Source organism: Patagioenas fasciata, chromosome 6, assembly GCF_037038585.1.
Source record: "Patagioenas fasciata isolate bPatFas1 chromosome 6, bPatFas1.hap1, whole genome shotgun sequence".
NCBI classification, from domain to species: domain Eukaryota; kingdom Metazoa; phylum Chordata; class Aves; order Columbiformes; family Columbidae; genus Patagioenas; species Patagioenas fasciata.
In genome coordinates this window covers 48393333-48409308 of record NC_092525.1, presented here as the reverse complement: position 1 = coordinate 48409308, position 15976 = coordinate 48393333, and positions in this window count along the sequence as shown.

Here is a 15976-nt window from a genome sequence, read left to right as displayed (position 1 = left end):
CTGTCCTTTGGGAGAGGCAACAGGAGGCCAGAGGGACACTGTGACTCCTGCCTCTGTGTAAAAGGGACAGACTCTGTCTCTGAGCATCCCTGGGTGCATAAGGACTCCATGAGGACAGCTCAGATGTGGACACCTGACAGAACCTGACATTTCTGTGTGTGACTCCAGGAACAAACAAGACAGACCCAATGAGACTGATCTCAGCTGCCTTGGACAAGATCATTGCAAGTGCTCCAGTCTGCTCTGTCACCCTTGCCTCTGTTTCTGGATTGTGCTCTCATAAGAACCAGGGTAAATAGAGAGGTTCTGGGGTCCTTGGAAAAGGCAGAAATCAAAGCCATGTTCAAGAATGGTAAGAACAGGCATTGGGAGAATTGCAAGTGGGTCAGCCTGCCTCTGTCCCTGGGAAGGGGATTGGATGCGAAGGTGGGTTGAGGCCTTGAACAACCTCCCCTGGTTCACCTGGCCTTGAGCAGGACAGTGAGACAAGATGAGTGAGACATGGTGGCAGTAGACATTGGTTACTGAAAGTGACCAAGATGTGTTTGGATAAAGCCCTGAGTAATCTGGTCTGACCCTGCTTTGAGCAGGAGGTTGGTCAAGACACCTCTCAAGATCCCAACCAGCCTGAATGACACTGTCCTTTCATCCCCTTCATGTTTTCAATTTAGACAAAGCTCTCAGGTTCTCCCTGACCATAGGAATAATTCACATGAGGTGCAGGGCTGCTTTACAAGTGACCCCAATCAGTCCAGACCACATCTTTTGCACCCCTTTTCATTTGCCCCAACCCAGGTTCTTTTTTGCTGTCTTAATACCCTTCCAGAAAGAACAGCCCCCTTCTTCATCCTTTCAGAGCAGGTTGTTCAAGAGGTGTCAGTCTCCATGTTCAGAGTCTGCACATCAGCCAGGCAGCAAACCACCGTTACAGAAATGGTGACAAAGCATTTGACCAGCTCCTTGAACCCACGGATCAGTGTGACATGTCTGCTGAGATTCCAGGGTGCTGCAATGAGAACGATTCTTACAGACACAGAGAGACACACAGGCACAGGGTTCTTGTTAGCAGTGAGAGCAGAGCCAGGCAGAGGTGAACTCTCTTTTATTAACAGTTCTCAACTTATGTGTTTACAGATACAGGGCTCGGCCAAGAGGCTGAACAGTTTTTTCAATAAATGTTATTCTAAACACACCACACTCATGCTGTGAGTCTTTTCAGTCACGTTCCCATACATATCTTGTGGGCGACATTCCGACCCACTCATCCACGTGCCCAGGGCCAACATTCACACATCGTACATATGGGGTGGTTTTCCAACCCGAGATGTTATTCTCACTGTCCTGGGCTATCACTTCTTACACTCATAAAAAAAAAAAAAAAACAACACATACTTTTGTATAATCTGTTCAAGATCCTTTGGCTGGAACTGCACATCCTACCGTTCCCACACCTGGGAACACCTAAACTTGATGAGCAGAGCATGTGAGTCCTCATTGGGAATCCTGGCTTGTCTCCTGACCCATGTGGTGCTTAGAGCTGTGAAGAGAATCAAAACAAACTTTTTGACTGGGGTAGTGTATTTTACAGACTGTCACACAGGGCAGATGAAGGAAGCTCAGAACTCCAGTCTCTCCTGCACTATAAGGCTTGATACCCCATCCACAGGTACCTATCTAAATGATCCAGATAAAGGGTGATCTTGCAAAAGTCACCCTTTGTGTCCCCAGGTGCATGGACACTGCTCATGTGCCTCTGCAGAGAGTAGCAGAGGTTGGATCCCTTTCTCAGGAGAAACTCCTTGCTGGAAGGCACAGCTATTGGGGTGACTCAACAAGGTTTTATTGCATTTCACTCTGTATCAGAGTTGATATATTTGGTGCTTTTCGGTGATAACACCTGCACAGATGATCACAAAAAGACAACAATTTCATAAGAGATGGTTACAAAGGCCCTGTCATGAACAAGTAATCTCACTGTGAGATCTGGAGGGAGAAAGACTATAACAAGCATCAGGAAGAGCCAAGAAGTTCAAGACCTCTTCTGAAGAGCGAGAGGACCTGAGCAGCAGTGACTGGCCATGTGTGGTGTGGGAGAGAGGGGACATCAGGGAACATGGGGTAGAAAAGGGTGATGGCTGATGACTTCAGCAAATCCTTACAACCATGTCTGAGACACAAGTGGAATGTGGCTGATGTCTGTGGGTGGAAGGGGAATAGGAAGCATATTTTTGGAGGTAGGTTTCCCTCGGACTAATCATATATGGCAGTGCCATTTGCATACTGTGGGCATGGTTGTGCCTGGGAGATGGGAAATGGCTGCTGCTGGGGTGGCTGTGCTCAGTCATGGCCCATGAACTGATCCTGCTCTGCTCCTCTCTTACACTGCCCACACTTGGATGGAACCTCCTGGAGTGTTGGCCCATTAATGAACGACAAGAGTGAAAGGTTTGTGAGACACATGGGAGTGCACGAAGAGAGAGGTCCATGCGTAGCAGTAAGTGTGTTAAAGAAGAAGACCTGAAGAGCATAGGCTGGTCATACTAATGTGGAATAGACTGATTTTTCTTTTTGATTTTAGGGCAGCAACAGAAGGAACGTGTGCATTTCAGTGCTGGAGCATGGACCCAAATTGAGGATTCGAGCAAGTTTGGGACTGGGACAGCTTAGGTGATTGGTGACCATTGCCAGGTCTCTGAAAGAAGCTCAATGGGTTTTGAGTATCTCACAGTCATTGCCAAATCGTCAGAAAACCAGAGCCTTGTGGTTAAAGCAACAGCACTTGGCACCAAACACACCCCCAAAACACAAATACCCTCACAGTGAGCACTGTCAGAGTCTGAGAAACATAAGACAGAAACGGTCTCCTTGGTCTGGTTCTGGGGTCAGGGCTCAGCCATCCTGATGGTAAATAGACATGAAGGGCTGACATGGCATCAGAGCCACTTCCACATCAACTTCCCCACCCGTAACCAGTGTCTCAAGGCTTTTGCTTCACCAGCCTCCAGGGACAGGGACCTGGACTGGTTGTTTCCTTCACAGCTGTGTCAGTGATGGCCCTTCGTGGGGTCCCACACACCCACAGAACTTGGGTTTTGCTTCTGCCTTTCACTTCATCAGAGGTTTCTTCATTCTTTCAGCGCCTGCAGTTCGGGATCACGGCAGCAGAGGGCTCACTAACATCTAAAATGCTCTTACAAGCCAAGGCTCTGTGATCACTTTCCTAAAGGCTTCAAGTCTGGTGTGGATGATTAGGGGGATTTCAGAAACAGCCAAACAGTGAGCATTTCCATAATAAACAGCAACAAAGCAGTATTTCCTCTATTTCATTCCCTGCTCACCCTTCCCTCCCTTCCCAGAACGGGTGGCATCAGCAGTCTCCTGTTCATATTGATCCGGAGTGTCTCCTGATAAAGACTGAATATATCGGAAAAGCGGGTACCTAAATCACCACGTGGGTGAGGAGACAGGCCAGGACACCTCAAGAGGAGTCACACTTCTCTGGACCGAGAGGTGGGTGTTCCTGGGAATCGCAGGTGCTGTGCACAGTGATACTTGTGTTCAGGGACCTGGTCAAATGACCCATCTCCTGTTCTATAATTTTGTCTGAGTTTCTCAAGTAACACTTGACTTGAGCCCCATCCACTCCTGGGTGTTCTCCAGTTATGTACAAGACTTCTCTGGATTCCACCAGCCTGTGCTCTGCTACTGGCCTTCTTCCCTCCTCTCTGGTGCCTGGGACCCCACTGTGTCCTGGTCACAACAACCAAGCTGGACACTGATGTTCACATCCCTCACCAGCTCTTTCTTGTTTCCCAGTTTCAGAACCAGGTGAGCATCACCCTTGTTGGCCAGGCAGCCATGTCAATAAGATAACTCAGCATCCTGGATTGTTGTCACCCACTGCTTTGCCTGGCCAGTGAAAGTCAGGACAATTACAGTTCCCCACAGGAACCTGCTCACTGACAGAAGACTTTGTCAGGTTGCTGACAGAAGATCTTTTCCATTTCTTCTCCATGATCAAGTAGTTTGTAACATCTGACACGTTGCCACCCTGTACTGGATTTACATAGTCTTGGAACAGGGGGTGAGTGTGGCTGTGCTACAGTTGTCACCTCTCTAAGAGGACAACAGGAGTTTGAGCAATGTCAGACAGAGTCGATTTCAGCTGGACCCACTCCTTGCCAAATTAGAGCCACTCAGTGGTGCTGGCAGCATCTTTGTGATATTGTATTTGAGAAAGGGTAAAAAATGCTGCACAACAGCTGTGCTCTTTGCCTTGTGATCATCTCCCAGGAGCCTCAGCTCCACTTTCCCATCCCTGACTGTTCCATCCTGACCAACTCTTTCTGGTTTGTAAGTGTGAAGTCCCACAGGGCACCTCACCCCAATGACTCCTCAGTCACCCGTGTCAGGAAGATGTTGTCAATGAGCTCCAACCCCTCCTGGATGGCTGGTACCTTGCAGTTATTGGGATATCTCAGGTCTGCCACAAGGAAACGGCCTGCAAACATGAGGCTTCTTTCATTTGTCTGAAGGAGGCCTCATCTAATTCCTCTTCCTCATCAGAGATCCTCCAGCTGATGTCCAGTCACCACAACACTGCCCATGTTGTTCTGCCCTCTCATGCTGACTCCTCAACCTTCACCTGACATTGTCTGTCCCCAGGCAGACCTCCACGCATCTGGTATGTACCCATCAGATAACTCTGAATATTAACAAGATAAAGTGACCAGTGCTGTATCAGGGTGGGACAATAACCCCATCCATCAGGACAGAGCAGGACCTGACACACTGAGCAGTAACACCGGGGAGAAGGGCCTGGGCACTCCAAGGTCCCCACACAAGCCCGTGGTGCACGCTCACCATGAACAAGGCAGCTGCACACGGGGCTGCATGAGGAGGAGCGTGTGGACCCAGACACCTGGAGTTCTCATCCCATTCGGTTCAGCACTGGTGTGACCCCACACACATGGGGGTGTGCCAGTGTGCGGCTTCCCAGTTTGGAGAAGCAGGGAGGAACTGGAGAGTGCAGGGCTCTGCCAAGGCAGGTTCAGCACCTTGTGCACATGGTGTGGGATGCTGAGGGACCTGGGCTGCTTTGGGCCAGCAGCGCTGGGGAGGCTGCAGCAGTGCAGGAGTAGCCTGAGAGTGCTTGAAGGTTGGTTTCAGAGGTGGTGGAGGTTTCTTCATAGCGGGAAAGAGCGTGAGAAAGAAATAAATGCGCAAAGTGCAGCCAGGGAGGTCCAGGCTGGACATGAGCAGCAAGGAATGTGACTGGAAGGGCAGTGCTGTGGTGGAGCAGGTCAGCAGAGGGAGTCTGCATCAGCCCAAGGCTTTGTGCTTCAAAGAACAACTGGGGAGGGTGGAGAGATCTCAGCAAAGGAAGGAAGATGCTCAGACAAGAGCAAGATGGGGCAGCAGGGGGGATGTCTGCAGCCTGCAGGGAAAGAGGTGCAGGGGATGCCACAGCACAGGACAGGCTGTCCTGGAGATGATCAAACGATGTAAAGAGGCTGAAAGCCCCCACCAGCCATGAGCTCCTTCTCCCCTTACCTATGGCTGTTGTCTCCACCTCTGATGCCTGTGAGAAGACACCTTGTCCTTACAGGGCAGGGGCCTCCAAGTCTCCTTGTCCCCAGCCAGGAGCCTCGGAGGTGTGGGACCATAGTCCTGCCCTTGGCCTTGCACAGCCCCAAACCACACTGTCTCAGGAAGGGGCCTGGGCAACGTGGGAGGGACAGGATCTGATGTTGTAGGGGCTGGGGTTCAGAGCTTTTCTCTTTAGTTAATGAAGCACGTCCAGATTTACCCAGTATTCAAGGGACCTTTACTTTGTTTTTCCTGACCTGTCCTCACTGCCTCCAGTTGTCTGCTCTAACTGACCCTGGGGACAATTGCTCAGTAATGTCCTTCAGTGGGAGCCATTAATATTACAAGAAACTTTGGAGTCTGAATCTAACTTTGACTCCCTGAGAGTTTATTACATCAGCTTCCTCCAGGGTCTGAGGCCCATGGACTCAGCATCAAACCCACCAGAGGGGTCATTAAAGCACCTTGGGCTGCTCCTGTGCTGCTGAGCTGGGCTGGGCTCCTGGGACAGAGGGAGCTCCTGGCAAGCGGCAGCGCTGCAGAGAGACAGCTCTGCCCAGGAGCAGCTCCTCTGCACAGCGCAGCAGGGCTGAGGGCTCTGCCTGGGGATCTCAGGGAGACGAGCAAGGCAGAGAGAGATTAAAGGTGGTCAGGACTGGGAGGATGACTGAGAGCTCACTGGAGGAGAAAACTTTGCAGCCCTTGTCGTGGTAGGTCTCTGGGTGCAGGGCAATGCAACTGTAGCTCCTGGAGGCATCTCCTAAAAGTTGCATAGCCACAGCTGGTGGGATCTGTAAGGATGGGGATCGTGTCAGGCAATATTAAACAGCTGTGAAACCAGGTGAGCACCCAGGGATGCTCAGGGCTGTCCTGCAGAGCAGGGTCCCTGCACCCCAGGGCTGTGCCAGGGCAGGGACTTTGCCGCCTGCCAGGACCAGTGCTCAGCCTGCCCGGGGAGATCCCAACAACACTGAGGGGAGAAGCTGTTGCGGGAAGGAGCAACCTCTGGGAGAGCTGTGTCCTGCTGTTGGGAGGGTGCTGTGTAGGTCAGGGCTGCTCACAACTCCACATCACTAAAGGAGATTCCCAGGTGATGTTTAAAGAAGAATAGCAAGGCAGGGCCTAGCTGATAGGGAAGGATCCTGTTCTTTAAATATTCTGCTCCTGGTTGTCTGGGTAAGAAATGGAACATAGAAATTAATGTCTCAATTCAGGGGAGGCAATTAAATTCCAGATCCATTTCACTTAGAGGTGAATAAATGTGTGAACACCAGAAGTCAACATGCCATGGCTTACAAACAGCACCAGGATCACTTTTTCAGCCTCCTCAGGGCTGATGTTCCCATCAGAGCCGCCCACACAGAGCTGCCCCTGGGCAGTGCCGGCTGCTGGGAGGGGTCTGCAGGGCAGAGCTGAGCACACAGTGGGTGGGATGGGGTCTGTGACACTGACAGGAGGAGACCTGGGGACACAGACACAGCTGCAGGCAGGGACAGCTCCAGGCAGCAGAGCAGGGGGTGCTCAGCAGCTCTTTTGGTCCTTCTCTGCAGATGGTGCTGGGTGTTGTCTGCTGGGCAATGATCTGACTGTCCCTTGAGCACACCCCATCTCCAGGAGCCCTGGCTCTGCTCTGCCTGTCCTGCTGGGCTCACAGGCTGCTCCCAGAAAGGCCCAGCTCTGCTGTAGGATCCCAGGAGTGCTGAGCCTTTCCCTGGGGTCTGCACTCTCCTGCAGGAGTGCTTTGCTTCTCTCAGTGAGGGGTCGTGTCCTGCTCTCTCCATCACATCTCCACCTCTGGGCTGGGACAGAGAAGAGTTTGCAGATCTGCCCTTTCTAAAAGGGCTCTCCTGATCCAGTATAAGTCCAGTTGTTTGGATTAATTAGATTAATTGGTGTCTGAAGTCATTTTCAAGACAGCAAAAGCTGAAGTATGGGATGGATGAATAAAATCCTGATTGAAAGTTCTGATGTCTGACTCTGCACTGAGCCAAAGAAAGCTGAGCCTTTTTGCCTGTCCCAAGACTCTTCACATTTTAAATCACAGAAATGAGGATTTCTACCCCTAAAAAACCCACTCACCTAATGTGGTGGTGGAAAATAAAAAAAAAAAAAAAACAGATAAAATAAAGACATGGTAATTGTCTCCTCTGCAGCCCAATTGACAGTCATGAGCACAGTTATTAAACTTTTTATTTGAAGGTGGATTACATCTGCCACTCCGTATGAACGTTGGAGATGTCACAAACCAGCTCCCGTGTCCCCACTGCAGCAGAGCAAAGATGGCTGCTTGGGAACATACGGGCAGAGGTCCTGCTGCTCACAGCACATTCAGCCAGCACAGAACAGAATAATGAAATGCATTTCAGTTGCAGTGATTTTACCAAAAATGGTGTGGCTTTGTTAAGAGGAGTCTATCCTAATTTAAAGTTGCTTTTTCTTTTTTGAAGAGAGCCCACATGCCAACAAAGAGCAAATGTCCAATAGCAGCTCCATCACCCAGTTCCTCCTCCTGCCATTCGCAGACACACGGGAGCTGCAGGTCTTGCATGTCTGGCTCTTCGTGGGCATCTACTTGGCTGCCCTCCTGGGCAACGGCCTCATCATCACCACCATAGCCTGGGACCAGCACCTCCACACCCCCATGTACTTCTTCCTGCTCAACCTCTCCCTCCTCGACCTAGGCTGCATCTCCACCACTATCCCCAAATCCATGACCAACTCTCTGTGGGATTCCAGGGTCATCTCCTTTGCAGGATGTGCTGCCCAGGTCTTCTTCGTATTTTTCTTGCTTGGTGCAGAGTATTGTCTCCTCACAGTCATGTCCTACGACCACTACATTGCCATCTGCAAACCCCTGCACTATGGGACCCTCCTGGGCAGCAGAGCTTGTGTCCACATGGCAGCAGCTGCCTGGGCCACTGGGTTTCTCAATGCTCTGCTACACACGGCCAATACATTTTCACTGCCACTGTGCAAGGGCAATGCTGTGGACCAGTTCTTCTGTGAAATCCCCCTGATCCTCAAACTCTCCTGCTCAGACACCTACTTCAGGGAAGCTGGGCTTCTTGTGGTTAGTGTCTGTTTAGGATTTGGGTGTTTTCTGTTCATCATCGTGTCCTATGTGCAGATCTTCAGGGTCGTGCTGAGGATCCCCTCTGGACAGGGACAGTACAAAGCCTTTTCTACCTGCCTCCCTCACCTGGCTGTGCTCTCCCTGTTTGTCAGCACTGCCATGTTTGCCTACCTGAAGCCCCCCTCCATCTCCTCCCCATCCCTGGATCTGGTGGTTTCTGTTTTGTACTCAGTGGTGCCTCCAGCAGTGAACCCCCTCATCTACAGCATGAGGAACAAGGAACTCAAGGAGTCTATAAGGAAACTGTTGATTGTTTGCTTTTCAAAAGCAGTAACGAACTGACCTCCTTCTTCTGCATGTCTCTTGCAATAATGTATTACTTGTTCAGCCTGAGTTCTGTACGTTGTTTGTTTTTTGTTTTGTTTTGTTTTGTTTTGTTTTGTTTTGTTTTTGTTTTTGTTTGCTTGTTTGTTTGTTTGTTGTCTTTGGTGTTTGCTTTTCTTGGTTGTATTAATGCTATCCACAAGAAAAATTATTTGTCTTCTTATGGCTGTGTCCATGTCTACCGGTCTAGTGTGTCCCGTTGTCTTTGTGTAAATAAGGACCCGTACTCTCTATGTGTATAAAATGAAATAAAGGACCCCACACTGACTTGTTTGCCCAGAATCCTCTCTCTGAGATCTCTGGAGCTGCATAAGCCATGTCTCTGTGCTGAGGGGGAGTGAGTAGGAGCCGCCCTGAGCTGGGTCTTCCTCCCATCCTGACCAACATGAATCTGCGGACTCACCCCATGGCCCTGGACACAACAGCCCACTTGCTCTGCAGTGCAGCACTGTCAGGTTGGGGCTGTATGGAGCATGGAAAGAGGGTGCAGGAACAACCAGAAAAGTCAGCATAGCTCAGCTCTCTTGGGAAAGGGCTCTGTGGGGAGATGGGATGTTCCAGGAGAAGCATGTGGCACGGAATGTGTGCAGAAAAGAGGTGGAAAGAGAAACCCTTTGCTGCAGGTGGCAGCCTGGGGCAGGTGGCCCTGGCACTGTGGCACCAGGACCTTCCTGAGGATCCCCTAGGCCAAATGTCTCATGCTGTCCTGGGGAGCAAGTCTGGACCTGGGTCTGCAAGCTGCCTGGGCTGAAGATCTGCTCAGCATGCCGACTGGATGAACATTCTCGGTGTCCTTCATTCTCACTGGTCCCCACTGCTGTGGCACCAGTTCCAGCATGGCTGCTCTGCTGGGCTCAACTGGCAAGAGGGCAGGGGGGGGCACAATTGAGGAGGAGGTGGGAGGGCTGAACTTGCAAATGCCCCAGAGAAGAAAATACCAGTGAACAGCTGAAGTGTGTGAGTGTGCAGGGCTGGCACACAGCAGTGTCCTCTGCCAGCCAGGCCTCCTGGGAGAGCCCTGAAGGACCAGCAGAGCAGGGTCTGGTGTATGCCCATGTTCATGGGACAAACTGGGGAAGTGTCCCCAGGACAGTCATCACAGACCAGCCCCTCAAAACCACCATTTCCTTCACTGGCTCTTCTCCCCAGCTGAGAGAGGTTGTTCATCTCTCAACACAAGGACACTGAATGAGTAGGTCAGAAGTCAATGTTTCCATTGTACAGATAAGATATGAGTGGCTGGGAAGTGGCTGGAGGAAAGGGATCTGCGGGTGTTGACTGACAGTTGCTGAACATAAGCCAGAATGTTCCCAGGTGGCCAAAAAGGCCACCAGCATCCTGGCTTGTAAAAGGAATAGGGTGGCCAGCAGGACTAGAGAAGTGATTGTGCCTCAGTGTTTGTGTTCTGAGTGCTGGTGAGGCTGCAGCTTGAATCCTGTGTTCAGTCTTGGGCCCCTCATCATAAGAAGGACATCGAGGCACTAGAGAGAATGCAGAGGAGGTGACGAAGCTGCTGAGGGGCTGGAGCACAAGTGTGATGAGGAGCATTTGAGGGAGCTGGGGCTGTTCAGCCTGGAGAACAGGAGGCTGAGGGGAGACCTCCTCACTCTCTGCAACTGCCTGAAAGGAGGTTGGAACATGGAGGGTGTTGGTCTCTTCTCCCAAGTAGCAAGTGATGGGACAAGAGGAAATGGCTGCAATTTGCACCAGGGGAGGTTTAGATTGGATATTAGGAAAAAATTCTTCCTGGACAGGGTTGTCTGGTGGTAGAACAGACTGCCCAGGGCAGTGCAGGAGTCACCCACCCTAGAGGGCTGTAAAAGACATTTAAACGAGGTCCTTAGGGACGTGGTTTAGTGTGACAGCTGGGTTATGGTTGGACTCAATGATCCCAAGGGTCTCTTCCAATCGAAGTATTCTATGATTCCATGATTCTACCTCACGTGAGAGTCCACAAAGCCAACTCAGTTGTGGACACTGACAGAACCCTGACATTTCTGTGTGTGACTCTGGGAACAAACCCCACTGACCCTGTGAGATTCATCTCAACTGCCCTGGACAGGCTCATTGCAAGTGCTCCTGTCTGTTACGCCACCCTTGCCTGTGATTCTGGATTGCGCTTTCAAAATGACAGTGCAACTGAGGAGGACCTGGCATCTGTCAAACCCATCTTCAAGAAAGGCAGGAAGGAGAATTGGAAGAATCACAGGCTGGTCAGCCTGCCTCTGTCCCTGGGAAGGTGATGGGACAAGTCCTCCTGCAGCCATCTGCAGGCACTTGAAGGACAAGAAAGGGACTTGTGTACCAAAATGGGCAGGGGAAAGAAAGACATGTTATGTGTATGAAATTGTGCCAGGCCTTGGACATGGTCCCCCCTGGTGTCCTTAGAGCTGGATTGATACTGTCTGGGCTGAAGAACTGGATGCTTGGTGGGAAGTTCACTGAAATATCAAGCCCAAATATAATCTGTGATGCAGTGTCCTCTGCGCAGTTACTTGTGTCATCCCTCAGTGACCAGCATTTGGGCCGAAACTGCTGGAAGTCTTTATTCTCCTTTCTATGATGTGATGGAGATGACACAAAACTGAGTGGAGATCTTGAACAACCTCACTTGGTCAACATGCTTTGAGAAAAAGAGTGAAACAAGAAGATATTCAGGGATGGAGATGTTCAGGATGAAGATGTTCAGGAGGGTGATGGGTGGGTATGGTATGATGAAGGTCACTTGTGTCTCAGGAACTCATAAATGAGTTGGAAGGGTACGGCTGTGAAGGGGACAGTAGGGTCAGTTCTGTGTCTGGAGGGGACAGGCCAGCAGCAGGGACATGGCTGGGAAAGAACCTCTGTCAACATGCCCACAGAGGGCTTGGAGCTGGGTTGTCTAGGCTGACAAGGCTGGAAGGCACTCAAAGAACCCAGGTCTCTGTCCCCTTGGCCATGGCAGTTGTCTCTGTCACGGAGGCCCAGGAGAAGCCATGTTGTCCTCATGGCACTGGGACCTCGCTGCCTCCTTGCAGCCCCATGGGGAAGCTGGAAGTTGTTGTACCAGTGTTGTCCTTTCCTCAGCCTTGCACACCCAGGGTCCCAGGAAGAGTCCTGAGCCGTGTGTGCTTACATCTCATCTGTACAATGAAAACATGGACTTTTGACCTAGTATTTCATAGAATCATAGAATGTCTTCAGTAGGAAGGGACCCACAGGATCATAGTCCAACTCCTGTCCCTGCGCAGGACAACGATGACAGTTCACATTGTGTGTGTGAGGAGATTGTCCACTCTCTTCTTGGCCATGGCACATCATCGACTCCTTGCACCCCCATGGAGTGTCACACCATTGCCCTGCACTGGGCATCACACTCCCCACATCCCCAGGAAGAGCCCTGAGACACATGTGAGGGACAGGATCTCCCTTCCTAGGGACAGGGGCTCAAGGCTTGGCCATTGTCCTTCATGAAACAAACCAAGGGTTTTCTCAGCATCAGACCTGCTGCACTTTGCCTTTGTCTGATGCAATCACAGCCTCCAATTCTCTACTCTAACGAGTCCCTGGGGAGGCTTTGTCAGTAACAGCCCTCAGTGGGGCCCATTAATGCTTCAAGGTACTTTGGAGTTTGCTTCTGACTTGGACTTCTTGAGCAGATTCTTCAGTCTGTGCTTGGTATCTGACGTTCATGGACTCAGCACCAAATACGCCATAGGGCTCATTAAAACACAGAAAGCCCTAACGAGTGCTGTTTCTTTCTGTAATATTCTTCAAATCCAAAAGACTTGTAGAACTAATTGGAGTGGTTTCAGTGGGACACTCAATGATGAAGATTGCAAATAAGATTTCATAAAGGAGGGTGTTTCCTTTCAAGAGTGTTTTCAGCAGCATTCTACAATGGACATTGATCCAGAGGGTCTCCTGAAGACATCTGGACAGGCAGGAGAACAGTCCCTTGAGGCTGGACACTGCACGGACAACCTCGCTCCTCACCTCCCACCCCCAGTCTGCCGGTTCCCTCATTGGCCACCAGAGACTTTCATCACTTTTCCTCACATCAGACTTCTCCACTGAGCTCTGCAGGAGATCCTGCAGCTCCTGTGCACCAGCTCCACCTGCTCTCCTGTGTAAACACTGCACAGTTTAATAAACAGTAAAACACTTTCCTCAGCTGTGTGTGTAAGCTGGATCTGATGAGATCCACCATCCACAAGGGACCTCCACACAAGAACTGGTTTAGACAGAGAGATAGGAGAGGATAGAAATAAACACAATGAACATTTTATCTGCCATGTTAATTAGAGCTCTGAAGACTGGGGCAAGTTTGTAACTCCCTGAAGCTCAAAGCAGGAACCAGACAGTTGAGAGGAACTGAATGACCAAAGAGCAAGTGGAGGAGAAACCTGAGAGCACTGGGAAGGGCAAATGTCCAGACAGTGCTGGAAAGTTGTCCTTTGACAGGGACATTGAATCAGGACAGGTGGGAACTCCAGAATGACGAGGGAGGTGAAATAATAGAGTGTTGGTAATAGAAGTACAGGGGAAGACCGATATTTCTTCTCCTGCTCTTAGTACACTTCCCATTAATTCACTTTTTGGCTTTTTTTTTCTTTGTTTGTTTTAATATGTAAAAAAATCCAAAACCAAAACCAAAAATCACACCAAAAAAAAACCACACACACAAAAAAACCCCACAAAAAACATAAAAAAAACACCAAACAGAAACAAAAACTGAACCCATGCAAACAAACAAACCCCCCAAAAAAACATCGAAAACTAAAAAAGGACCTGGGGAGAGCAGAGCACCTTGCAATGCAGGTGAAGCCTGGGCAGGGGTTCCCTGGGCACCTACAATGGCACCAGGTGTGTCCCTGGAGGTGAAGACATTTGTGTCCTAAATCCATGCCCAGTTCTGGAAAACTCTTTCAAAGAAAAGTAACCCTCCTAGAAAGACAAACAAACAAACAAATAAATAGCAAATAAATGAATAAATAAATAAATAAATAAATAAATGAGTGGATAAATAAACAAACCAATAAGAAGTATGTTGACACCTTCCTTTGCTTTGGATCGTTGTCTTCAGTTCTTCTTATTTTAATTTTCATTGACATTAACTAACATAAAATGAGCTTACAAGCAAGAAGCCAAGATCATTTTGTGTCTTGCATAGCACCCCATGCTCTCTGAACCTTCCCTGCCCAGGACTTCTCACACTTTGCCCAGAGCGAATCACACTGAGGTGTTGGCTGGTTCAGTGGCTGAGATGTTGGTTTAGATGGTCACCTACAGCACAGGTGGATCCTGCCCCATCATCGTCTGCTCTGCTCCACTTAGAAACAGAGCCCAACATCACCATGGGATCATAAGAGAACTGAGGTTGAAGGGACCTCAGGAGTCTGCAGTCCAACCTGTCACCAACTGGGTCACAGCAAGGTGTTCAAGCCTTGATCCAATCCGAGCTTTAGCAGGACTAGAGAAGCGATCGTCCTTTTGTACTCGGCACTGGTGAGGCTGCACCTTGAATCCTGGGGTCAGTTTTAGGCCCCTCATGGCAAGGAAGACATTGAGGTGCTGGAGAGAGTTCAGAGGAGGGTGACAAGGCTGGTGAAGGGTCTGGAGCACCAGTCTTATGAGGAGCGGTTGAGGGAGCTGGGGCTGTTCAGCCTTGAGAAAAGGAGGCTGAGGGGAGACCTTGTCACTGTCCACAACTGCCTGAAAGGAGGTTTGATCATGGTGGGTGTTGGTCTCTTCTCCCAAGTAGCAAGTGATAGGACAAGAGGAAATGGCCTCAAGCTGTACACAGGGAGGTTTAGATTGGATATTAGGAAAAAATTCTCTCGGGAAAGGGTTTAGAAGCAACAGAACAGACTGCCCAGCGACGTTGTGGAGTCACCATCACTGAAGGTGTTTAAGACATACAGATGATGCACTTAGGGATATGTTTTAGTGCCAGATTTAGGTTATGGTTGGACTTGATGATCTTAAGGGCCCCTTCCAACCACAATTATTCTCTGATTCTATGATAAGTCATTTTGGATATTTTCTTTCTCAGAGGACCATGCAACCTCCCTGAGAGCCAGGACTTTTCTGAGGTGTTGGAGAGATGTCTCACGGTCACACCAGCCAGTTCCACCAGCACCTGTCTGTCCCTTCACAGACCAAACCTTTTCTCCATATCCCAACCTTCCAGGTGAATTTCTGGGACACAGCAAATGCTGTCCAGGTCCTCTGGGCCTGTTCAGAAGAGAGCAGCAGGCCAACATGTTGATGGGCTCCCTGTGCACTTCAAAGCTTTCCTGACCATTTCTCTCAATGCTCCACTTACACCCAAACTTTCTGGTCCTTTAGCTGTGCATGAGGAGATTGAGCAGGGATGTGGGGATGGTGCAGAAAAAAGGCTTTGTCAAACTCTCTCAGGAGTTCTGGACATCCCACAGTCAAGGATGAGGTTGCTGGAGAAACCAGTGGCATTGGTTTGAGGTCCAGGTGGAGAAGGCCTTGTGCCTGTCTACACTGGAGGAGAGCAGTGATGCATTCATGAGATGCCCATGTGGACAGGCAGGGAACAAATGGCTCCAGGGGACAAAAGGCCTTCGAGTCAGTTCTTTACCCATTACAGATACACCATCCAGGCCATGAGCTGCAGCTTCTCCAGGAGATGCTGTGGGATACGGTGTCAAAGGCTTTACTGCAGTCTAAGGACACAACACCCACAGCCTGTGTGGCAGATTCACTCCCCGCGACAGACTTTCCCTCATCTGCTCAGCCGGTCACCTTGTCATAGAAGGAGATCAGGTTGGTCAAGCAGGACCTGCCTTTCACAAAGCCATGCTGATTGGGCCCGATTGCTCGTCTCGTATGTGTGACCTCACAGTCCTTTCCCAGCCATGTTCCTGCTGTTGGCCTATCCCCTGCAGAGGCAGAAGTGACCTCACAGTGCCCTGCACA